Source organism: Strix uralensis, chromosome 13, assembly GCF_047716275.1.
Source record: "Strix uralensis isolate ZFMK-TIS-50842 chromosome 13, bStrUra1, whole genome shotgun sequence".
In the NCBI taxonomy this organism is placed as follows: Eukaryota; Metazoa; Chordata; class Aves; order Strigiformes; family Strigidae; genus Strix; species Strix uralensis.
In genome coordinates this window covers 25481326-25505691 of record NC_133984.1, presented here as the reverse complement: position 1 = coordinate 25505691, position 24366 = coordinate 25481326, and the positions used below count along the sequence as shown (strand labels likewise).

Below are 24366 nucleotides of genomic sequence, written 5' to 3'. Positions count from 1 at the left end.
CAGCATGCATTTTAACATACTTGATGTAAAGGTCTGAATTAAATTAAATACTTATAGGTCAATGCTGTCTCTTGGCTGAAACCAAATGAAATTGGAATTAATTGCTTTAGGATGAGAAAAGGTTTGAGGAGACTGACCTGCCTATAGCAGTCTTCTCAGGATCTTTACCTTTAATCCAAGGATGCTTACTGTGGTCATGTTACTTTTCACTTCACGTGAAACCCCTGAGAGCAAAATTTGCCTTTAGTTCACTGTCAGTTGCGTGTTTCTGCTAAGGTATTACTGCTGGGGAAAAAAGAGTTTCTGGGGTCATACATACAGTTGAAAGTTTCCCCTGAGTGCAAATAAACAGAACATATCTGTCACCTACCTGTTGGTAACAGCTTTGCATCCTCCAGAATGACAGCGTGTGCAGTGGAGTTGCGTGTAGAGACTTTTTGGCTGTGTGTTTCTTCCTCAGAATAAACTGATGATACGAAAGGCTTCTCAAATCACAGTTGCTTCCCAGTGGGAATGAACTGAGCAGTTTCTTGTGCCAGAGCTTATGGTTTTGATGGGAAAATCCTGCTCCTGCTGGAGTTATGTGCCCTGTATGCAGTGGGAATTTAACAAAAGTGCTTTAACTAGACTGGTACGCTCAGAGAAAAGTAAACCTGTGCTTTGAACCAATTCCATTCACTCCATCCTCTGCCAGTGCAGTCTGTGCTGCTAAAACTTCTCTTCTGACAGTATAACTGTGCCTAAATAGGGGTTTCTCTCTACTGAGTGGGGGTGTCACCACCACACAGCTTGGGTAATTTAGCTGTACTGGCAGAGATGTGTAGAGTAGCCAGCTGTACCAGGATGCTGGTCAGACATCGGGGAGATGTAAATGGCAGTTTGCAGCTTACTGGATATCAGGGAGAACATGCCCAGAACAAATTGTCCCCACGTCCGTGCCACCGTTTTAAGTACAAATGTGGTTTCATGGCTGCCTTAAATTAGTCTGGATGTAGTTCTGGAGCTCTCAGTGGCTCTGCCAGCTTAAGTGGCTTCAGGCTGGTTGTTCATCCTCAGCTGTGGCAGTACAACTGTTCGTGAGACAAAAGGGTGAAAAGGCTTGGGCGGCTGACCCAGAAGTTTTCCTCTCAGTTCTCTTCCATGTCCGAGCCGTGTTCCCATAGCAGCTTCCCAGACAAGCTGTACTGGTACAACTGCAGCCCAGGGATGAGCGGGGAGTGAGCTGTTGGGGGCAGAAAGTCTTCAAGCTGGTGCTTACACTGAGAGAAGTGGCCACAGCAGCAAGGCTTTTGGCTCTTTTCATGAGCTTCAAGACATTTTCTCTGTACCTGCTGCACGTGCATAAATACAAGGCTGCTTGTTATATTGTTTACAGCATTTCTGTGCTGACTACCACCGAGCTCATCTGAATGAGTGCAGATTCACTGTCATTTGTGAGAGTGCACGATCAAACAGCCACAGTAAATGTGATACCAACTGTCAAGAAGATTTAATCATCATATGAAGTGAAACATCTCCCACTAATGACACAGCCTAATCACAGGATGCTCTTTTGCATGCATCACTGTCAAATGCTTTAATAGTTTTAGTCTGAAGGTATTTCAGAGATTACAAGATGCTTGTGATTAAAATTAGTACAATTACACTGAAGGAATGGGATTTGTGTAGTTGCCCAAAGACACTTTTTGAAAAATAGAACTAAATTCCTGTATAAAGGATGAAACAACGCTAAGACAGGTTCATTTGAAAGCGTATGTCAGTACTGGTCCTAGTGACCCATGTGTTTTCTCTGTCAGTTTGCTTCTCTTGTATGTTGTCAAAGAAAATCCTTCCCTTTGAAATACAGACTTCAAAACATAAAAATAGGATGCCTGCCAAGAAGAAAGAGAATTTTTATTGGGGAAAATAACCAGAGAAGGATATGGAGCAGAGATGTGCATTTTTTTCCCCACTCTAGTATTAAGAATGTGTTTATATGTTTGTAGACTGAGTAAAACCATCTGTTTGGGTTAATGCCTAAGCTCAAGTGACACTTTAATTTAGGATCGAATGTATTGCACTGGTCTTCTAAGGAGGACCACTAAGCATTGGCTCTGTTGTGTAAGCCTGATACTTGGTATAAATGATGCAGGCCTTGTTAACGACTGTACCCTTGAAGAGGAGCTAAAAGATTGGTAAGAGGGGAACATCCTGTCCCAGAAGGCATCAGAGGCTGGATTGTCTCTGAGAAACTCTTTTATTTGCCAGATGCCTCATAGCAAAGAATTACTCTCCATTTATGAAATGTGACTGTTTTCCACGCTCTGAAGATACATATCAGAGTACACCTATGCAAATGGATTCCCTTCAGAAACTTGATCCTGAGCTCTCTGAAACAAGTATAAATAAAAAAGGAGGGTCTCTCAGATTCAGGATTTGAGCAGCAAGACCCGCTCATGGTTAGCATTCCTGCGCTCAGTTCAGCTTTTGGTACTCCAAGGAGTTTTCAAACCTGTTTTTCCACAAACGCCGCATACAGCTAGACTTGACTGTTATTTCTAAGTTCTGGTCTCCAGAATCTCCTGATCATGGGGGCTGATGTAAAGCTCCTTACCTTTTGTCCACAAGCATTATTGTGGAATAACAAGTGGAGAACTCTGCAGGCTGTCTTACTTGGTGGTACAGTTCCCTCACACATGCATGGCTGTGTATGTACTGCAAGGACACTGCTCTGAGCAATCTGAAGATTGCTTGAGAGCATTTCTTTATTTGTCGCAACACAGTTCTAGATGTCATCAAATTCAAAACGCATTTGAACTTTCTGGTAAGCATTTAGCTTCTCTTTGAAATGCAAAAGGACATATCATGGCCCCATTCCATAAAAGCTAGCAACAGTGTCTTTAGAGGCTCGGGGCTAAATTCATGTGGAAACACTGATACCTTTGGAACAGTCTCCTTCATTTCAGCTGCTGCAAAAGGGCCTGCCAAATTCTATACTTGGAGAGGACAATTAATAAAATCTTATTAAAGAAAATTAGTAATGGATATGAGTTACAGATAAGGTGGTGCTCTGAAAGGTGAAGGCAGTCATATTAAACCAGCTGGGTGACTTCTGTTTGCATTTATCCTCTTGGTAGAGGAGACCGCCTGACATAGAATCATAGAATAGTTTGGGTTGGAAGGGACCTTTAAACCTCATCTAGTCCAACACGATCTTCACCTAGATCAGGTTGCTCAGAGCCCCATCCAACCTGAACTTGAATGTTTCCAGGGAGGGGGCATCTACCACCTCTCTGGGCAACCTATTCCAGTATTTTACCACCTTCATCATAAAAAATTTATTCCTTATATCTAGTCTAAATCTACACTCTTTTAGTTTAAAACCATTACCTCTTGTCTTATCGCAACAGGCCCTACTAAAAAGTCTGTTCCCATCTTTCTTATAAGCTCCCTTTAAGTACTGGAAGGCTGCAATAAGATCTCCCCAGAGCCTTCTCTTCTCCAGGCTGAACAACCCCAACTCTCTCAGCCTGTCCTCATAGGAGAGGTGTTCCATCCCTCTGATCATTTTGTGGCCCTCCTCTGGACCTGCTCCAACAGGTACATGTCTTTCCTTTACTGAGGACTCCAGAGTTGGACACAGGTGGGGTCTCACGAGGGTGAAGCAGAGGGGCAGAATCACTTCTCTCGGCCTGCTGGCCACACTTGCTCTTATACAGCTCAGGATACGGTTGGCTTTCTGCGCTGTGAGTGCACACTGCCGGCTTATGTCCAGCTTTTCATCCACGAGTGCCCCCAAGTCCTTCTCCACAGGGCTGCTCTCAATCCCTTCATCCTCCAGCCTTTACTGATACCGAGGGTTGCCCTGACCCATGTGCAGGACCTTGCACTTGGCCTTGTTGAACCTCATGATGTTCACATGGGCCCACTTCTCAAGTTTGTCCAGGTCCCTCTGGATGGCATCCCATCTCTCAGGTGTGTCAGTGGCACCACTCAGCTTGGTTTGGTCTGCAAAATTGCTGAGGGTGCACTCAATCCCACTGTCTATGTCACTGATGAAGACATTAAACAGTAGTGGTCCCAAAACAGACCCCTGCGGGTCACCATTCATCTCTGATCTCCGTCTGAACATTGAGCCATTGACCACTGCCCTCTGGATGCAACCATCCAGCCAGTTCCTCATCTACTGAGCCATCCATCCATCAAATCCATCTCTCTCAAATTTAGAGAGAAGGATATTTATTGTGGGGGACTATGTCAAAGGCATTACAGAAGCCCAGACAGATCATATCCGTAGCTCTTCCCTTGTCAACTGATGCAGTCATTCCATCACAGAAGGCCACTAGGTTGGTCAGGCAAGACTTACCCTTGGTGAAGCCATGCTGACTGTCTTGAATCACCTCCCTGTCCTCCATGTGCCTTAGCATAGCTTCTAGGAGGATCTGTTCCATGATCTTCCCAGGCACAGAGGTGAGGCTGACAGGTCGGTAGTTCTCAGGGTCCTTCTTTCTACTCTTTTTAAAAATGGGTGCAGTGTTTCCCTTTTTCCAGTCACTGGGGACTTCACCTGACTGCCATGACTTTTCAAATATCATGAAGAGTGTTTTGGCAACTATGTCAACCAGTTCCCTCAGGACTCTGGGATACATCTCGTCAGGTCCCGTAGACTTATGTATGTTCAGGTTCCTCAGGTGGTCATGAACCACCTTCTCTGAAATTGGAAGGACTTTGCTCCCCCAGTCCCTGTCTTGTGGTCCATCCACTCAAGAGGTGTAGAAAGAGAGGTTGTCAGTGAAGACTGAGGCAAAAATGTTGTTGAGTACCTCAGCCTTCTCCTCATCCGTTGTTATCAGTTTGCCAGTTATATTCATCAGGGGAGGTACACTTTATTTGACCTTCCTTTTCTGGCTGACATACCTATAGAAGCCCTTCTTATCATTCTTTGCGTCCCTTGCCAAGTTCAGCTCCAGCCTCACCTTGGCCTTCCTGACCCCATTCCTACACAACCGGGCAACATGCCTATACTCTTCCTGGGACACCTGTCCCTGCCTCCACTGCCTGTGCATTTTCTTCTTGCTCTTCAGTTTGACCAGCCGGTCTCGACTCATCCATGCCAGTCTCTTGCCTTCTTCTCCTGATTTCTTACACCTGGGGATTGAGAGCTCTTGCACCCTATGGAAAGCATCCTTAAAGATCTACCAGCTCTGTTCTGTTTCCTTGTCCCTGAGGGCAGTTTCCCAGTGGGTCCTGTAGACTAACTCCTTGAACAACTCGAAGTTGTATTTCCTAAAATTCAGGGTCCTGACCTTACTCTTCATCTGACCCATATCCCTCAGGACTATGAAATCCACCAGTGCATGATCACTGCAGCCCAGACTACCTCCAATCTTGACGTCATGGATTAGCTCACCTGCATTGGTGACTGTCAGGTCCAGTATTGCATCCCCTCTTGTAGGGCTGTCTCTTACCTGGCTTAAGAAGTTGTCCTCAATGCACCCTAGGAGTCTTCTGGATTGCCTACAGCTTGCTGTGCTACTTTTCCACCAGATGTTGGGGTGGTTCAAGTCCCCCAGCAGTATGAGTGCCTGCAAGCGCAATGCCTCCTGTAGCTGGAGTAAGAATGCTTTGTCAATAGGCTCCCCTTGCTTGGGCAGCCTGTAGTAAACACCAACCACAAGGTTCCCTTTGTTGCCTTGGTCTCTAATTCTTACCCGTTATCTTTCAACCTGCTTGTGGCTATTCTTCAGAGACAGTTCTTCACAATCTATCCCTTTCTTGACATAGAGGGCAACCCCTCTGCCCCTCCTTCCTTGCCTGTCCCTTCTGGACAACCTGTAGCCATCAATAGCCACACTTCATTCATGGGATTTGTCCAACCAGGTTTCAGTAATGGCAACTAGGTTGTAGCATTCTAACAGCATGCTGTCTTCCAACTCCTCCTATTTGTTGCCCATGCTGCATGCGTTGGTGTAGAGGCACTTCAGCTGAGCTGTTGGCCGTGTCACCTTCTTAGAGGAACACACCTTAATTCATTTGAGGTACTTCACCAGTGTTTCCCTGTTGGGTCCTATTACCTAAGGAGCCCCTGGCTCATCTCTGTAAGACTTCAGGTGTGCTCCAGTGTACCCAGCACATCTCAGACCAACAGGCTGAGGGTCCTCTAACCTTGGTGTGTCATCCCACAGCTTGTCATGAACAGGCCTGATATTATCCTCTTCCCACTTCAAGTCTAGTTTAAAGCTCTGTCAATGAGCCCCACTAGCTCATGAGCAAAGAATCTCTTCCCCCTTTGAGAAAGGTGAATCCCATTTGCTGCCAGCAGGCCTGGTGCCATGTAGACCATCCCATTATCAAAAAACCCAAAATTGTGGCAATGGCACCAGCCACAGAGCCATGTATTAATAGACCAGGTCCATCTGTTTCTTCCTGTATCACTGCCTGTAACTGGAAGAATAGAGGGGAAAAAATGAATTGTGCTCCAGATTCCCTTACCAACCATCTCAAGGCCTGAAGTCTCTTCTGATTGCCCTTCAACTACTCTTTGCGGCTTCATTGCCACCCACATGGAAGAGCAATAATAGGTGGTAGTCTGAGGGCCATACCAGTCTAAGAAGTTTCCTAGTGATGTCCTTAACCTGGGCTGCAGCGAGGCAGCAGACTTCCCTAAGGGGAGGGTCTGTCCAGCATATCAGACCCTCTGTTTCCCTCAGAAGGGAGCCGCCTACAACTATAAGCCGTCTTTTCTTCCTCGTGGAGGTGGTCTTGATACATGGGGTAGGCCTTTCTGACCTTGGCAACACCTCTGGTGTAGATGGACCATCATCCACATCATCTGTTGACTGGCCTTCCACATCCAAAGCCTCGTACCTGTAGTACAGAGGCACCTAGGAAGGCAAGATAGGTAAGGAGGAGGTTCACCTGCTGCCCGTAACATGTGAGCACAGGCCCACAGTGGCTCTGTTTGCCAGCAGTTCTTTTCTTGGGAGGTTCTTCTTGTGACTTACAGTTCATTTACCACCATGAGTAAGGTGATGAAACACTGGTACAGGTTGCCCACAGAGGTGGTAGATGCCCCATCCCTGGAAGTGTTCATGGTCAGGTTGGACGGGGCTTTGAGCAACCTGATCTAGTTGAAGATCTGCTGGACTAGATGACCTTTCATCCCAATTTGTAATTGGTGAGAAGACCTACAGAGATAAAGGTCTTTCAGTACTGTCTCTTATGTGGTTGTTCAATATAGAGCAGATGACACAAAACGAAGAATGATTTCCTGGTGAGGAGACTCATCCAGGACTTTTGCCCATGAAATTATTGGAGCGAACTCATTCCGATGATCTTGTTGATCGCTGGACTGACCTGGGTCTACTCAAGAAAGAAAATATGGACAGCAAAGAACTGTATAGATAGAGAAGCTCTCTGATGATAGTTGTAATGCAATGAATGTCAGCATGCAAGTGATGGGAAAGAGATAAAAACGTCCCTGTGGTAAGGATGCAGAATGTAATTTTTTGAGTTATATAGCTTAGTTTATTTGGGAGTTTAGACCACTCACGTTTGATTAAATTTAATTTTCTGATAAACTTTGCATTATTTACAATATGTTTAGTGGTCTCTGCTTGGAGGGAAGAAAATCAAACCTCTCATCTCTTTTCCTTCCAAAGGAAGGAATAATATGTAGGTGAAAAATACATAGATGAGAAAGACTACCTGCCCAGCAGATGTGCTAGGAGAGAGCCTAGGAACCACTCAGTACAGAAGGAATGAGAACTAAAGAATACTCTTTGCAGAGTGGTTATTTTTCATTTGATCACTGGATTTACATGCCTGTAAGCCAGCTGGATCTGACAGGATCAGATAGGCTGTAGGTCCGAGTTTCATTCATCAGGTTGCGCTTTCCCAGTTTGAAACCCTTCCTTGGGAGGTGGGGATCCATAATCCAGCTGCCATCAGCTCACACATCATGCAGAGGTTTATGAAGCATCCTCAGACACTTATGTGCACAAATCCAGTTAGCTGTCGTAGTTGAACTCTGCAAAATAAGGTGAGGAGTGAAGAGTGTGAGAATGTGTTGTTGCACTTCAATCCCAAACAGCATTGGAGAGTTTTGGATGTATGCAAAGCAGTTAATTCCCAAATTCACTCTTTAACTTTCTGGATGCCTTACTACATTTCAAGAGTCCTGTGGATAGATGGAGCCTACATGAACTTCAAAACAGGAGCTCTAGTCTGCACTGTGGTAGTTACTGTCACAACGATAGTACAGAACAAAGGGAACCTGGGAGTTGGCACAGATGGGTTTCCCTATAGTGTCTGACTGGACAGAGCTACAAGAGTGAGGTCTGCAAGATGCTGAATTTTCTTTGAAGCCTATATGTTAGTTGAAGGTGTTCCTAGCTGGTGAAGCACTTTAAGCCTACCTGTGACGATCTGTATCCAGCCCGTATGTTGGCAGATACAGCTTTAAGCTCACAGGGGGAAATGAGGTAATTGCGTGCGGGGGGGGAGGGTGTTCTTTGCCCGGTAAAATTTTGGAAGTTGCCTTTGTGCTGTCTAGCAAATTTTTCTATGAGTAAGTGTCTTTTGTAACCAGTGTGCTGGTTCACCAGTTCCTCCTTCTGCTGTGAATAGCAGCGGCAGTCACTTGTGGCGCAGGCAGCTGGCACGGGACTTGCCGGGGTTATTGGGAGGCAATCGCGGAGTGAAGGCTGGAGAGAAACTGAGCTGGTACTTTGGGACAAAGCACAGTTCACCTGGGTGCTGACATACGTGCCCTGTCACTAACAGAGCAGCTTTCCATGTCCACCCCTAAGCAGGGCTCAAAGGTGTTGAGACTGAGCAGAGCAGAACCCCTCAGAGCTTACAGCTCTGGGCGTGACTCCTACAGCAGCAGGTTCATCTCCAGGTGTTGTTCCATTTCTTGCACGTCCAGACTGGCCCTTGGCATTGCTGAAGTAACCAGCCGTAGCTAAAGGACAGTATTCATGCCTGAAGCTGAGTGTAAGATATATAAAGCGTTAACGCCAGGACTTGGAGCCATTAAGCCCCACCGTATCTCACATCCTGGGAACCGACTGATGTTGCAGCATCGCAGTGACAGAGTGTGTTGTCTGTTCAGTCTGGATCTGGGTTGCAGGAATAAAACTTTCCCTTTGTGCCCAGAGCGCAGCCAGAGTTTGGGAACTATTAAACTGCAGGAAGTGAGCGATGGAGAGGGAGGCAGGCTTTCAAAGGAAGTGTGTGGTGGGACGGTAGAACTCCAGCAAAGCAAGTATGTGATATCCAGAAGGGATCAGGACACTGATTGGACCCACATGTCACAACAAAGAGTGAGAGAAAGAAATCTGCTTAAATGTGGGCAGATTGAGCTGCAGCGTTAGGGAGACCCAGCATGTCTTCCACACAGATCCTCATCCCTCAGAAGCAGGAGTTCAGCTCCATCTCTCTAGGAGCTCCCTGTAACTGCTCTGAAGCCTTCATAGAATCCCTTCGCCAGAAGCCTTCCCCAGGGTGTTCTGCAGATTACAGGCCCTTTGAGTTGGGGAGAAATAGCTGATTGCCACAGACTGTAAACACCTCACTTCTAGTCAGGGTTCAGCTCCTTCCTGTTGTGGCTTTTCCTTGCTTTTTCTCTCTCATTACTTCTTCAGGGCTACACATGGTCTCCGAAAGTGGCTGGAGAGCATGAGCCCATTAGAAGCAGAGAAATCCCCTTTCCTGCTCCGTGGTACACTTTTAGCCAGGAATCAGAGAGTTCCCTTCCTGCACATCAGAGATAGATTTTGTGAATGACTCAGCGTTCTGTTGCGCCGTACCCTACAGATTTATAAGGAGATGTAACGTTTGGTGGCAGCTTCTGAAGTGCTAAGGCTTGGACAATAAGCCCAAGCCAGAGTTGACCTATAGATGAATCCTGTACATTTTATAACTGATAACCATTGTGCTAACAGGTATTATACTAAGTTATAGCAAACCAACTGTTCTGATGTAAAAGGTGGGAATACTGAAGCCTGAGCAACAGGCCCTGAACTGAAACTGCTAACTCAGTGTGTAGTCATTAGTGAAATATGCATAGAAGATGTAGCTTAAACATCATAAAACATGTCTATCTTGAATGTATCTTTATCTTTCTTTATGTGTGAGCAAGATAACGGAGCCACAGAAACAGTTATCTGACCTTGTGACCTTGCTCATAAATTAATTAGATCAGCAGGGAAACTCCCTGAGCTTCTCCCTTAAGCCCTGGCCAGGCTCTGGGGGGAACCTAACGTGAGATGAAAACCAGATGTTTCCACTTAAAACAAAGGTGCCAGCTATTCTGGCTTACTGATTTTTAGGTATATAAGGCTGGGCCCGCTCACAGCGACTTTGGGTCCCTCACCTACGGGTGGACGCACCGCGTAGGATTTCCCACTTGCAGGGAAAGGTTCTCCAAATCCTCGCTGTAACCGGGGCTGCCCAGCGACTGCGGATCTGGATGATGGTAAAGTGTGCAAGTGGTGATGGATCTTTCTTAATCACTGTTCTCTCTCTCAGGTAGTAATGATTTGATGCATTACCCTGTATTTTCCTATTTGTTTAAGTGCACTGTTCTGTCTTTTCTTACTGTATGTTTTCTGTATTATTCTGTTACATTATTTAGTTATTTCTAGTAAAATACGCCTGCTCTTTTCACTCTGGTGTCTGAGTTTAATTTATATCCCTGATCAGCAAAACAGCTTCAGAATCTCATCCACACTTTTTTGTGCTTAAGGAGCAGTTTGTCTGTCTGCTTTGCAAAGGCAGCAATGACTTTGTAAGGCATGAGGCAGAAGGGGGTTGGGACTTTGGTTTCATTGTGGAGCTTTCTCAGAAAAATGCTACTTAATTCACTTTGCTGATACTTGGTGGAGTAGAGGCCAACTTTTACGTTGTTAGTGTATATTAATGAAAAATACACCCCAAAGAATGTTGCATTTCACAAGCCCCTGCACCTCTCTCTGCCTAGTTGCGTGTATCACAGAAAACCAGTTAGCTCCATTTAGAGTTACTGAAAAGTACCACAGAGGAAAATATTGCAGGTTTGGAAGTTGCTTCTATTATTCTTGAACAATTTGAATATATTATTTGTTCATGTGCTGCACGATTTTTAAACTCAGAACATCTATGTAACTTGAAATTTCATTGTCCTTATTACCATTTTCTCCAAAAAAAACCCCTGGAAATGAAAATGTTTATAAGTACAGTCAGTTAAAGAAAGCTTTGAAAAATCCTAGCCAGCAGATTATTTTAAAAAAATTGCTTTTGAATAGGCTATTGTGTTTCAATGAAAATAACTCCATATGAAGTCCACCACATGTAGTTGTGTATATTTTCTGCAGAATTTTTTTCTGAAGATTTTTCTTGTTTCTGAAACAGAAGCTGAATGACCACTAAGGTCCTAAAAATCAGGAACACTGACATCAGTAAAATAATAATCATTAATATTATGCTGAATCTCTCATCAGTATAGCTATTCTGGACTTAACAAGTGGTGAAATATCAATTAAAAGGATGATTTCTTCTCCTGTGTTGTTTTCTAAATCCCAGCATGGTAAATTCTTCAAATTAGTACTTTTCGTCTGTTGAAAGCACTTTGAGAGATGGAAAATTTACACATTTACTGTTCAGTATCTCTGTATTAAAAGTAATAGTCATTGTTACAGCAATGCCACAAACCAGAGGGGAAGAAAGTGATCTTGTAATTATAGCAAGCCTTCCCTGAAAGTGTCCTCTTGAACTTTAATGCTGGCATGAACAGGAGTCAATTGTTCTCCATGGGTTACAGATCTCTCCTATTAAAGCGGCACACAAGAACCACAGAGGAAAAGGCAGTTTGGGATGGCAAAACAAAACTATTCTGGGCTTCCAGACCTTCCGTACTCAGCAACACAGCTTCCAGGCAGGAGCCAGTTCTCAGCTAGGAAAGCCCTACTGCTCTCAGCAACTTTTTTGGCCTGCCAGCTACTGAACTGAAAATGAAGAGTTGTCGTGTGGTGTTGCATCATTTTTCTTTCTGCTTCAGTTGTACTTTCCAATGAAACAATGAAATGGCCGGAAAGTGATTTTCAGAAATGCACTGGTAGCTCTTCCAAAGATGTACATTGATAACCCACGGTGGTTAGGGAAGGAGGGGTGGGGAAGGGTAGCACGTTATCCAAGGCAGGGTTGTAAACTCACATACTGGATGCAAGCCAGATTTGGAAATGAGGCAGAAGGAAAACTCCCAGGCATTTGGCCTGCCTTCTGTGAGCACTAAGTTACCCATTATCAGGTGGTGATGTAGAAACCAATGCTTCTTGTCTTGAGCTAGGCTCTCCTGTTCAGCACTTTGTGGTCTGTGACCCCAAGGGAAGATGACCTTGTCATTAGCAAGTCAGCCTTAGCGTTAGGAGACCAGAGCTTAAAAGTGCTTAAATGAGTCACGGGAAGGTGTTTTCCTGATACAGATACCCAGCTCTGAGAGCTCCAGCTAGGAGAGTGTCTTACCTGAGCAATGATCTCTTGAGCAGGGTGTTTCTGAAGAAGCAGCTGGGACCCTCAGTGACTGCTGCTGCCAGGACCAAACCAACCACCCCTGGAGGAGAAGGGTGTGGGAGCCGTGGGCTTCATTCCCCCTGTGGATTATTAGTTTCTGACTGTGTTAACAGTGAGTTGTAATCTCTAGAGTGTTTGGAGAGTTGGGCTGGTTAATGTGCTGGATTAAACTTTAATTAAACTTTATCACCTATTTCTCATTGTTTGCGTAGGGCAATCTGGGAAGTTATGTCCCTCTGCTTCACCTGGGTATTTTTATCTCCTCTTTAAAGCAGATCAATCGGATAATTTCAGGGGGGTATAAAAAGAAATGTTTGTAAGGCCTTGACCAGAAAGGAACTGTTTGCATACCATGATATGACATGATTTTTATATTCCCCAGTAAAGATTTGTGATTACTGTTGAGTAAAAATTTTGAATCATTTTAAAGACATCAATATGAGTAGCAGTGCCCCTTTGAGGGTTTTGTTCCTTTGGCTGAAGCAAAACCCCTAAAGCTTTCTGGGTTGCTTCTGCTGGGTCTGATCATAATGTTTAGAGCCCATTGCTGCCTGATTCTATGGAGAGTAGAGCAGATCGGAGTGATGCTCCTGAGCCACAGGTGATGGAAAAGCCACCTCTGTAACGGGTGATGATGGGAGCCTTTCCATGTTCAATTTAGTTAAAACCAGGCACAGCTCTTTAGATGAGACGTGGAGTATGGGTTTGGTTTTTCTGCCTTCCATAGAAGAACACACAAGGAGTCTCATGGCAGCTAGGACCAGCTGCTAGAGTCATGAATTTTTATGAAGAGCTTTCTGGCAATCACATTAAATCGTCCACATACTGGCTCTCTGAAGTAATTTTTATATCAACCCTGCAGATGGGTGATTTGTTGCAGCACTGGCCACTATTCCTACAACAAAAGGCTCTTCTGCTTGTCAAGATTTTCAAGTTTGCAGTTTCTCTTCCACTCAGGGTGATACTAGTGCTAGAAGAATTATGGAAGGGAAAGAAGAATGAAATATTATTTCACCCCCAAGACTCAGTTATAATATCAATTTTAACACCAGTTGAATTTCTTTACATCTTACTACTGATCCTACCTTCCAGCTTATTGGAAATCTTCACACCTCTGACTTCTTTGAAATGGCCTCTAAAAATGAGTGTCACCAGGAGTTCACCCTTCAACGACTGATACCTCAGTCCAAATGGGCCCATATTATGTCATGCAGCAATACAGAAGGACGAGTGCTGTTCACCTTTATGTGCATCACCTGCATGCCTTCAAGACTCACGATGGGAAAGCTGTAAGTGTTGTAGCAGAGGTTGTGTGCAGGTAAATGAAAGCAGAATCTATTCTGCAGAGTGCAGGGCAGGTCTATTGGTAAACACTTCTGGAAGGAAATCCCATAGGGCTCAAGCCAGTAGGTTCATTTTGTTATGGTCATGCTATATTCTTCTCCATGATGTTTACTGAAATATGAGTTCCATGGTTTTCACCTCAAAATCCACGGCATTGTAGAATACCAGAATCCAGAGTAAGTTCCTTCTCTAATCAAGTTAAATAATTAAAACCATTGGGGTGTCATTCACTGATGATATAACCACCACCCTGCTTTGCTAGCACTGTTTTTATTTCAAGAGGCAGCGTCCTACTGGTGCTCTGCAGCTGCTCTTGATTCCGTGAAGTCTGGTGGTTGCAGTTGTAAAGGATGCTCGTAAACATTCTCCTAATTGTTAGAAACTGGTTTGGGAAGTGCTTTTCATTTCTCATTCTTCTTTTTGAAAGCACACCAAACTCTGTGTGCATGGTGATGCTCTTACTCTGGAGCTGTGGACTGTCTGACAGCTCCATGGAAATGACCCAGTTTTGCACTGAAGGTCTCATCCTGTAGGAAACAGAAAAAGAGAAACAGGGGCATAGAAGGGAAGTGATGCACGTACAGCTACAGAAATCATCGGTGACAGAACCCAGAGAATAACTTTGCTCTTTGCTCTCTAGTTCATTGGAGCCATCAATGCCCATTGGCAACATTATCTCCAAGGTTTCATGAAACATCTTTTCCTTTGGCTGTTTCCTGACACCTATTCAGTTGTGGTTTTCTGCCGTTCTGATTTATACCCTCTGCAGGCTGGACAAGGCCCGTGACGTTTATAAAAGTAGAGTCCACTAATCTGTCGTATGCTCCAGGAAAGCAGCATGCAATCACCTATTGCCTTTGCTTTTGAAGATGCTTGGTACAGGCTTGGGGTTTCTCTGTGTGGACAACCAAGACACCTTTAGCAGGCTTTCCTGCACATCGATGTCACACTGTTCCTTGCTGCTGTTCTTCCTGTTTGATTACAGCACGGCTGCACAGATCTTAAACTGCAACAAAATGGTTTAGTGAAAACTGCACATAACAACCTCTGATTTCCTCTTAGGAACCACAATCCCCCTTAATTACCTTCTGCAGCACGGAGTTTTGTTATTGCTTTTGTGGTTGGACTTCTTTTTTAGCCAGTCCACCTTTGTTTATCCAAATGTGCCCCCTCTTTCCCTTCTCCAAAGCATAGCATTTGAGGGAATTTCTTAAGAGGTGGGAACCTTCTTAGAGCTTTGTGCTGCCCTAGTCAGAATACTTGTCAGGATAACCTCTGATCTGTGTGAGCAAGTGGCATGAAACAAGGCCCATATGTCCTTGGCCAGACACAGAGAGGGGAGGAAAGGGAAGGAGACCTTGGAATTGGGAGCCAGTGTTGACTCTTACGCAAAAGCAAAAACCCTTTTGGCTTTGATCACATCAAACATTTGTGTTTGCCAAGAGAGTCAGAATTGTGCATGACCATGTGGAATGCCACCTGCTCATTTGGCATTACGAATTGCGTCTAAGCCTACTTAAAATTAATCCTGTCCTCAAAGAATGCTTGTTAAATTTGCAGGAGGAGGTACTCTCTTACCCAGATTATCCTCAGCAGTCTGTACGTATTTCTTAATCTGAATTTAGGTACATTCTCCCCTGTGCTGGAAAAAGGAAGGGATAGGCCAGGCTCTTGATCAAGATGATAATTCATGTTTATTCTTCAGAAATAGAGAGCTATGCTGGGATATAGTTGACTGTTTGACTCATGGGTAAAAATCAATGTTGTATTGAAATTCTCCAGCTGGAAGCAAATGGAAATAATTTTGTGAAAATATTTTATTTACTTCAAAATATGAAATAGAAATCACTTATAAAGAAATCACTCAATCTTTTTCCTACATGTTCCAGACCAAACCAGAGTAGATGTGTTTTGCTGGCTGTGCTTTCCCATGCCCAAACCGAGGCCTACTACAGAGGTTGTGAGAGGTGTGAGGGTGCCATGGATAATACCTAGAACCTCCCCCTCTGCCTTTGCTTTCTCCCAAACAATTGACAGATGAGCTGAAATACCTTGAGGTAAAAACAGGGTTATTTTTACATGGCTTTTTGAGCCTTAAAAATACATTTGGGTCATATATGCATGCTTCTTCCCATGGCCATGAAACTTAGGTAAAACCAAACAAAGGAAACAGATTTTTTGCTTTATAAAAATTTCTTTCAATGCAAGGAAGAAAATATCTTCATGCCATAACATTTCTGATAAAATATTTGGAGCTGGCCAATTGAACTGAATTGCTGAAAAATGGCAGGACAATTCTGGCTTTTGTTGCAATATGAAAAATGAGCACAGTGTTACTCCAGTAACCCAGAAGGCTGAAACTGTGGCACTGCTGATTTCCAGAGACTTGTTTTCAGATACGTTCATAATCACTTCTGCATTTTACTACTGTTGTGTTTCTGAATTCTGACACTGTGGCTGTATCATTGTTTAAACACAAGAAAGAGGCAGGAGTTTATGTAAAAAAAACCCAAACTAGACTCAAAGCCTCTTTTTTTTTCTTTTTTTAAATTAGTCTTCTGATTAATTTCTCCTAATTGCCTGTTGTGGTGTTCATCCCAGTGTTAGAGGTGATGAGAAATATCTTACTTGACTGAGGTGATGCTCTCACAAAGTAGTACTGATGACAATAAAACAATCATATTTAAACACTGCTGTAAATCTGAGGAGGAAATTGCACTCTTTAGTGTAAACATCCTTCCTCTCAGCCTGTCTCCTACATACCTGCACTCATGTGCTCTGTCTGAAGTACTGTGTGAATGTTTAATGAGACTCTCTCTCTCTCGGGTCAGCTCCTCTTAATGTTGAGCATGTGCATAAGGGTTTGCAGAATCTGAACCTTGGTTTCTGGCAGAGTGCCTTTCCTTTCCATTGTGTTGTAGGAAGGTGAAGAAGCCAACTGCCATTGAGAGCTGGTGAACTGGCACAGCAGACAAGAGTTTCAGCCTATCATGGGTGTAAAACTCTGCCTGCTAAACCATATTTAGACAAGAATTGAGGCGTTCACTATTTATTCCATTTCAGGAATGGCTGTTTTGAAGTAACATTTAAACAGTTTTCAAATGTCTGTTACTTGCTTAATAGAATGAAACACTGGAGAGTCACACGGTGACAGGACAAGCTGCTAAACCTGCCTTGTTTCCCTTGAGACTTTTGTGTGTTCGCTTTCTGCCCATCAGAAGCATTGACTCGATGGCAAGTCTTTGCAGTGACAGAGAGTAACGGCAGAAAAAACATCAGTAGTAACCGTTCCTATCCTCTATCCCACCACTATTTTTTCAGGAAAGAAAAGCCTTAGCATATTTCTGCAAAGAGATGCCCATCCCAATAGGGAGATACACAGCCAGGGCTTCTACCCTGCAGCTGGAGAAGGTTTTGGGTTGTTTTCTGCCTTGCATGTCCTGCCAGGAGGACAGTACCTGTGGCGGTCTATGAGCTCAGGAACTGTTGTTCCAGGACTTTTGGGAGACATACACCGGGCTAAAAAAGGGGCTGAAGGCTGAGCACCAGCTGGTTTTCTTGCTTTGGGTGTAGTAGCTGCTCCATTATATGTGTGTGTGTGTGTGGAGTCGAGGGCTCCAGGCAGGTTTTATTCTGCAGACCTTTGTAATCCTCTGCACTGGAAGCTGGAAGGGGCAGCTGGGGACACACAGGCGACCTTTCAACTAAGTGGAGAGAGTATGAAATTTCCCAGGGACACTTTTTTCCCCTCATGACCAGACAAATTTTCAAAACTGAAAACCATCAGGAAGAAGGGTAGTTTTTGAAAAAACAATCTGATAACCTTCTCACAGGGGGAGAATTGAAAAAGCTTTGAGATTTTCTACTTAGTTATTTCTGAATTTCAAAAATTGGGGGGTTTTATTCAAGCCATCCTTTGTTTTCACACATTGGTTAATTTATTAAATAAGGTTTTAAATAATACAAAATTTTGAATTTGAAATTTAATCTTTTAAAAAATATATAAATAAAATTTTCAGTCTGAACTACGTTTGAGATTGTTGGTTCATGAACATGCATTTTTTGGGGTGATTTCAACATCTTTTGGGAGAGATTTTCAACATCTCACACATACTTGCATAGGAAGGCTATTCCTCATGCAGCTGCTGGGTGCTGTGGTGACAGTTTTGAAAATGTGGATCATTCCCTGGAACTTGAGAGAGGTCACACACCAGATTCCTTTCACGTAGACTGTCAAACTGCTTTCATTCATAACAAATCTTCCTTTTTCTTCACTGACCTGCAACTGAACTAACACCTTAAAAGTAATAAAGGCATTATTTTCTTCATTTTCAGGACATCTTTTCATTTCCCTTGCCTTTTCTGTTGACCTATAAGCCTATTTTGCACCACATAACAGTGGAAAGAATGCCAGATCCCTTCACAAAATAGCAAGCATAGAGAAATGTGTGTGCATACTCTATCCATACTTCAAAACAACATTTGTTGGTTTTGAAGTCTTTTAATCCTTTGTGTACTGGTTGTGGGTAGAGATGTCTGAACTCTAGCCAAAGATTTTGAGAGATCACTGCCAAGTTTATTAAACATCTGGGAGGTGTACCAAGTTTCCTGCAAGTCATCTGGTACAGAAGCTTCTTACTATAACCAGTGCTTTGAGGTTTGTCTAAGAGCCATCACTGCTGCAGGTTAAAAGGATGAATTTCCTCCATGACATCGCCTGACGGGGTTGGTATGGTTAGAAGGGACAGAAGGGAATGTCTGTCAAGCTAATGGATCATCCGTTACACCAGAGCGCCAGACTGGCTACATGCTAGGCATACACACAAGAGAAATAAACCAAGGACTAGTATAAACTTTAAGCAAACATAGTAGGATCATTTTCTCATTTTAATAATCCATTCAAATGGAGACTGTTGTGCCCTCGTGATACTTGTGGTACAAGACTCTGCGCTCCAAAGGCAGTTCAGAGCTCTCGAATTCCAGTTCAGCAGTTCAGGGAGGGTTTATGAACATTAGAAAATTCAGAAGAAGGGTTGGGTTTGGCTCTGGGAGGAGGTGGTTTGTTTGTTTTCATTTGGAGCTTTGTTTTGTTTGTTGCATTTTTTTTGCATGTTTGTTGCATGTTTCTGTCTACTCTTTCCTGTTATTTCCCCAAACCAGTGAGTCTGTTTCTGGTAGCCCAGATCCCAATATACAATTGCAGTACAGCGAAAGACCTTCAAAGCCTCACTGGCCAGAGCTCAGGCCTTGTTGTCTGGAACAGCAAAAGGTGGCATTCACCCCCACAGCTAATCTGTCGCTGCAGTCTTGCCCAGCCCCAGGCATGGCAAAATTCAGTGCACAAGGGTTTTTTTGGCTGCCTGTGTGGGTGTAGTGAGTCCACAGAACATTATTAACTTTATTAATTATTAAATTATTAATTATTAAACCTTAAACCTGTGCCAGACTGTTAATGTCTTAATGCTTATTCAACTGCCATCAAGTGCTGGCAGATGGCAGAGTACAGGGCGGCTGTCAGTAAGGACATCAGCTGCCATTCCCAGGGGGATTGCTGCAGGCTGGCAGGGAGCTTTGAGAGGATGGCAGGCTGAAAGGAGAACAGGGCTGCAGGAGAAGTTGTAAATGTTTCCTTGTCTTGAGGGGGTGAGGAAGAAGCCTCCAGCAATAGCAACTGTAAATCAATAACTAAACAGAAATAAAGACCCCGACAGCCAGCTCTGGAATGGTGCTACTAAAGGAGGAGTTCAGGGCTGTTAGAGCTTAAGGCACGGGGCCCCGACACAGTCTAAAGCATTTGCAGTTCCCCACCAGCTGCAGAAGCCAGATCACTTTCATCAGTTCTTCTGTAGTTGTACGTCACATGCACATCATCAGTCGAGGTCCCAAATGAGAGCTTTTACCCGTAGTTAAAGCCAGTAATTGTGCAGGGCTGTTATTTCTTCTGGACAGTCTGGTTTGCAGTGAGGCTACTTCCCATCGCCAGCGCTCTGACCTCCCAGGGCACAGAGGGCTTGGGAATCAGGGTTCAGCTCTGTTCTTGGGGCTGGCTGCTCATGTGCTACATCATCTGCCTTTGAAAATGCCTCATCTTTGTCTTTAAGACAATGTGGAATATTTTTCAAATTTGCAGGTAGCTGTAAAGATTTATTAGTTTGAATACTTTGGGGAAGTTTTATGTAAATAAACAGGAAACTTAATTATTGTGCTCTGGACAGTTTATTCCTTTGGGGACAGTTAAACAGAGGCCATCAATAATGCAAGTGATTGCAATGAATCAACAACATCTCTTAGAGATAAAAGTCAGGATTAAGCCATACTGAGTTGGGTTCAGCTTTACTGTATCTCCCAGCTTGTAAGGGACGTCAGGAGCCAGTGAAACATCACGCATGGAGCTGCACTTCTTTTGATGGTTTTGAACTTGTAAAGTGCCCCAATAGTACTGGCAGAGTTATATTTACTCAAAAGGACACAGCCATTTGCTCCTTACAAAAATACATTTTTAAGGTAGGCCAAATGCTGACACGTTTCATCATGGCTAGTGGTTCCACAATGACATTGAAGGATTCAGTGGGACTCTCAAGTAAGCAGCAGCCTATAAACTGTCGTAAATGAAAGAGTTGCTGCTTGTCCTTGAGAGCTTAAAGATGCTTTTCCAACATAACTTCAGCCTTATCTGGCTTGATTTATGCAACTTCACTCTCATGCTGGCCAGACCTGGGGAAGGGTCAAGATAATCCCCAGTTAGATGAGATGAAAGAGAAACTGAAGCTGGTGTCCTCCTTAGGCCAGCCTGTGCTAAGCCATTGGTATGTGCTTGCCTCACACAGGGGCTTCACAGGAGAGAAGGCAGGGCTGTGTGACAGCTTACAGAGGACAGCCTCAGGACACGTGAGCAATGGCTCAGACTGGCTTGCTTTGTCATTTGGGAGAGAAAATAACACTATTCCAGGATGGCTGTCTTTCCCCTCTGTTCCCCACCCACACCAGCGCTTGGCCTTGTCGTTCTCCGATGTCAGTGGCTTTAAAGATTCAATGTCTATTTTTACACATTGGTTGTCACCCACGTAAACGATGCCCTGTGGAGCTCAGGTGTGTGGAATGACTCAATGGAGTCCGTCCTCCTGTCAGCGTTCTCTGTCTCTGAAGCACTGGTGTATGGGCGGGGATTCAGAAGTTGCATGTTCCTCTTGCTGGCCTGCCAGATGACACAGAATTTGATACTTCTGTGCTTTGCTTTGCTCATCTGGGCAGTGCTTACCTCCTTGGCAAGTGGTCTTGAGCTCCAGCGGAGATACCTCCGTGTGAGAGATGTCACCTACAGTTTTAATTTCTTCTGTGAGGTTCCTCCTTAACTATATATTATCACAATACACAATTTCCTTATCCCACCTTGTTTCTCCCCAACGTATAGTATTTGATCCTTCCGCAGTTTCGTCAATTTTTCCCTCCTTTTCCCACTGTCTTGGTGTTAACACGGAGGGCCCTGAGAATATAGAAGACTCTCTCCATCTTCTCAGCTCTGGAGCCCGCTGCGCAGAGGGGCATCACTTCGGTGCAAGTCCAGCTCAGCTCCTGCCCGAGGCTGGCAGTCATGAGAAGGTCTGTGAGAGTTTTGCTGATTCTCACATGTGCTTGTAAGGCAAACAGCTTTCAGAAATTAAGAGCTTGTCTGAATTGGGGCATTAAAGGTAAATTACAGGGAGCATATTCTTTCAATTTTCAAGCCCCTGTCCAGGGCTTTGTCACAGAATGTTTTCCTTCAATAGGTGACAGTAACAAATAAAAAAGATGTAGTCAACACAGGAACATGAGCAATAACAGTAGGTTTTTGTCCACCCCCTTTTCAGAAGAGTATAAATAGTTTTATCTGAATTTTGCCCTAGCCTGAAGCAGACACCTGCCATCAACACTTTCAGCTCTGATTGCTTGAATTCTGACAAAGCTGTAAACAGCTAAAATCAAAGTCTCGTTACAAAAAATCTATTACAGGAAGTGCTGTCTGCTTACCAGTCGAGTGCCCTGAGTGCTTGTACATCCCTTCATCTCCACACAGAATCATTCCCTGTCATAGCCCTCCATCGAAACACTGAAGACTGCTTGCATCCTCTGCCAAATCACTGAAGTACGCTCTTAATTTCCAACTTGAAGCTAAGGCGAGGTTTAAGCGATCTGCTGGACTGATCCCTCTAATCTAAATGTTTACAGTGTAAATTGAATTTGAAGCAGTTTTTTGAAAATTCAAAGATGCTCAAGGGTTTTGGTATCTGGTTCTGCAAATAATTGCCCCTGTGCAGGTGTCTCAGTGATTTCAGCAGTCCTGTGCAGAGGTTTAAATGTGCTAATATTGCCAGACCAATGCTTATTTCTGAATTTCAGAGAATTAACTTCAAACTCTAAATCCTTCCTTTCCATCTGTTTGTATCGAGTGCTCTTTGTGTGTGGGATTCTGCTGGGTACTTTTTGAAGCGCCAGATACGTTGTGTGCTTTTTGTGTAACGGGACTTCTCCGCAGTGAAATGCTACTTTTCATTTAGTCTGACTTTGCTGTTATGTAAAACCACAGCTTAGTTTTGGCAAACATTAATAGCTCTTAAATGATTTGTAATCTATTTTTAATACGATCCTAGTTCAAGTTCAAAATGAATAAACATAGGTCTTAAAGGAAACCTCATGTCTTTCTGTTTTATGCAGGGAAGTGCTACAAACCACAGGGTAAGGCTTGATTTATTTGCACAGCAACGAGTATTAGAATGAAAAAAGAATGGGTATTGGCTATTTGCTCTTAATTACTCTTCTTTGATGATTCTTTGGAGTTACAGGAGGCAGAGAGCAACCAGTTTAGGCAATTGTTTCACATTGCTCTGATGGAGAACTGTCCAGTTACTTGCTGAAACAAGTGTGTTCTCTCTTTATGCTTAACATCCAGCATCACTTAACTGTTGTACAGACCCTGCTTGCATGATCTGACAAGTAAAGATTACTGGGTAAACCGAGGGAAGTGTTTTCTGGTTTATCTCTTGGAAATGATGAGTATTTGGCTGGGGCACATAGCACAAGCAATGCTGCATGGGATCAGTATAAACCCAGAGCCTGGGGGCAGGGGGGAGGTTGTTTTATCAGTAGACAGATTGTTCAACCACGCAAGGGAAGTTAATCCACAACGGAAGCTGCATAGAGTTAACAGCTCTATTCTCAGTATTCCCAGGCTTGGTGATTTTTCTAAAGCTTAATTTCCTCGAGTCATCTGATGCCATTAAATATGCTTCTCACCCCCATTTTTTATAACTTCTGATTCTTATGTCTTGCAGAAACACTGGATAGTATGAATATGTTGATTTGAAGCTTATCAGCTCAGCTACCAGTCACCAGAAAAGTAAACAGAAATATCTTGAAAAAATACATTTTCCTTCTATGTAAATATTGAAATTTTGGGAGTTAAACTCCTGCTTCTTCAGCGGTTAATACTGGTATTGGTGTTTCAACCCACCTTTTCTGGAGTGGGCCTGGAAGCCCAGGAGCCTGGTTACAATTAGCCAGAACTGTAGTTTGGTTGCACACGTGGGCCCACAGATTTCCTGTGTCTATAGATACAAAAATCTCTTCTCTCCTAAAATCCAGTTTGTTTTGAAGTAACACATTCAGTTTTCATATTTGGATGAAAAAAAGCTTTTACAGTAATAATGGAGATAACATGGGGCTGTGGATGAAGTTTCCCACAGCTCAAACCCGCAGGCAAAGCGGAGGGCTGGTTTGCAGCCCAAGGTTGGGGTCTGTGTTTCTGCCACAGGAGAGGGTCCCGTGTTAAAGCCCAACCTAGATGCTGGGTTTCATGCCAGCAGACCCAGCCATGGGGCCCGGGCCTGGATTTTAGAACACTGCCCGCAAAGAACTTGTTTAGTGAACATCAGTCTAATTGGTTTAATCAGCCCCCATCTAGTTTTTTAGTTTTTGTTTGGGCTTAATTCCCTTAATCTGCATTGCTGTTGTGAGCACTACCGTATCAGAAATGGGGAGGGTAAATAACAAAGCACCTGAGCAATGCAGACTGGGCACGTTCTGCGTTTGGAACGTTAGCTCACAACTATACCTCTGACCTCCTTACAATTCTTGATCTCCTCTCAACTCTTGCCAAGTTATCCATAACCGCTTGCACTGTTGCAAGTGAGGCCTGAGCAATGCCAAGCACACAGACAAATTACCTCGCTTGCTTAGCACGATCCTTGACTTACAGCCCTGAGCTGCAGCATGTGCCAGTCCTGCCGCAGTGCAGCGCTGCTGATTCACGCCCCGCGTGCTGTTCGCTGCACACCTGGCACTGCTCTGCCAGGAGAACACAGGCTGCCCTCCCTCTTGTCAGCCTGCACCAGGACAAACCAGGATAACAGGCACTTACTGTAGGAAAATATTTCTGCTTTAAACAAAGGTTGTGTCTGAGAATACGGGAGACACGGGGAAGGAAAAACATGTTTATCCTCTAATCTGAGAGGGGCG

At 43.9% G+C, this 24366-nt stretch overlaps 1 pseudogene; it reads left to right on the top strand.

Moving 5' to 3' along the window:
• Positions 1–9367: 9367 nt before the first annotated feature.
• Positions 9368–24366, top strand: part of LOC141949131 (ras-GEF domain-containing family member 1B-like) — a 34158-nt pseudogene continuing 19159 nt past the window's right edge.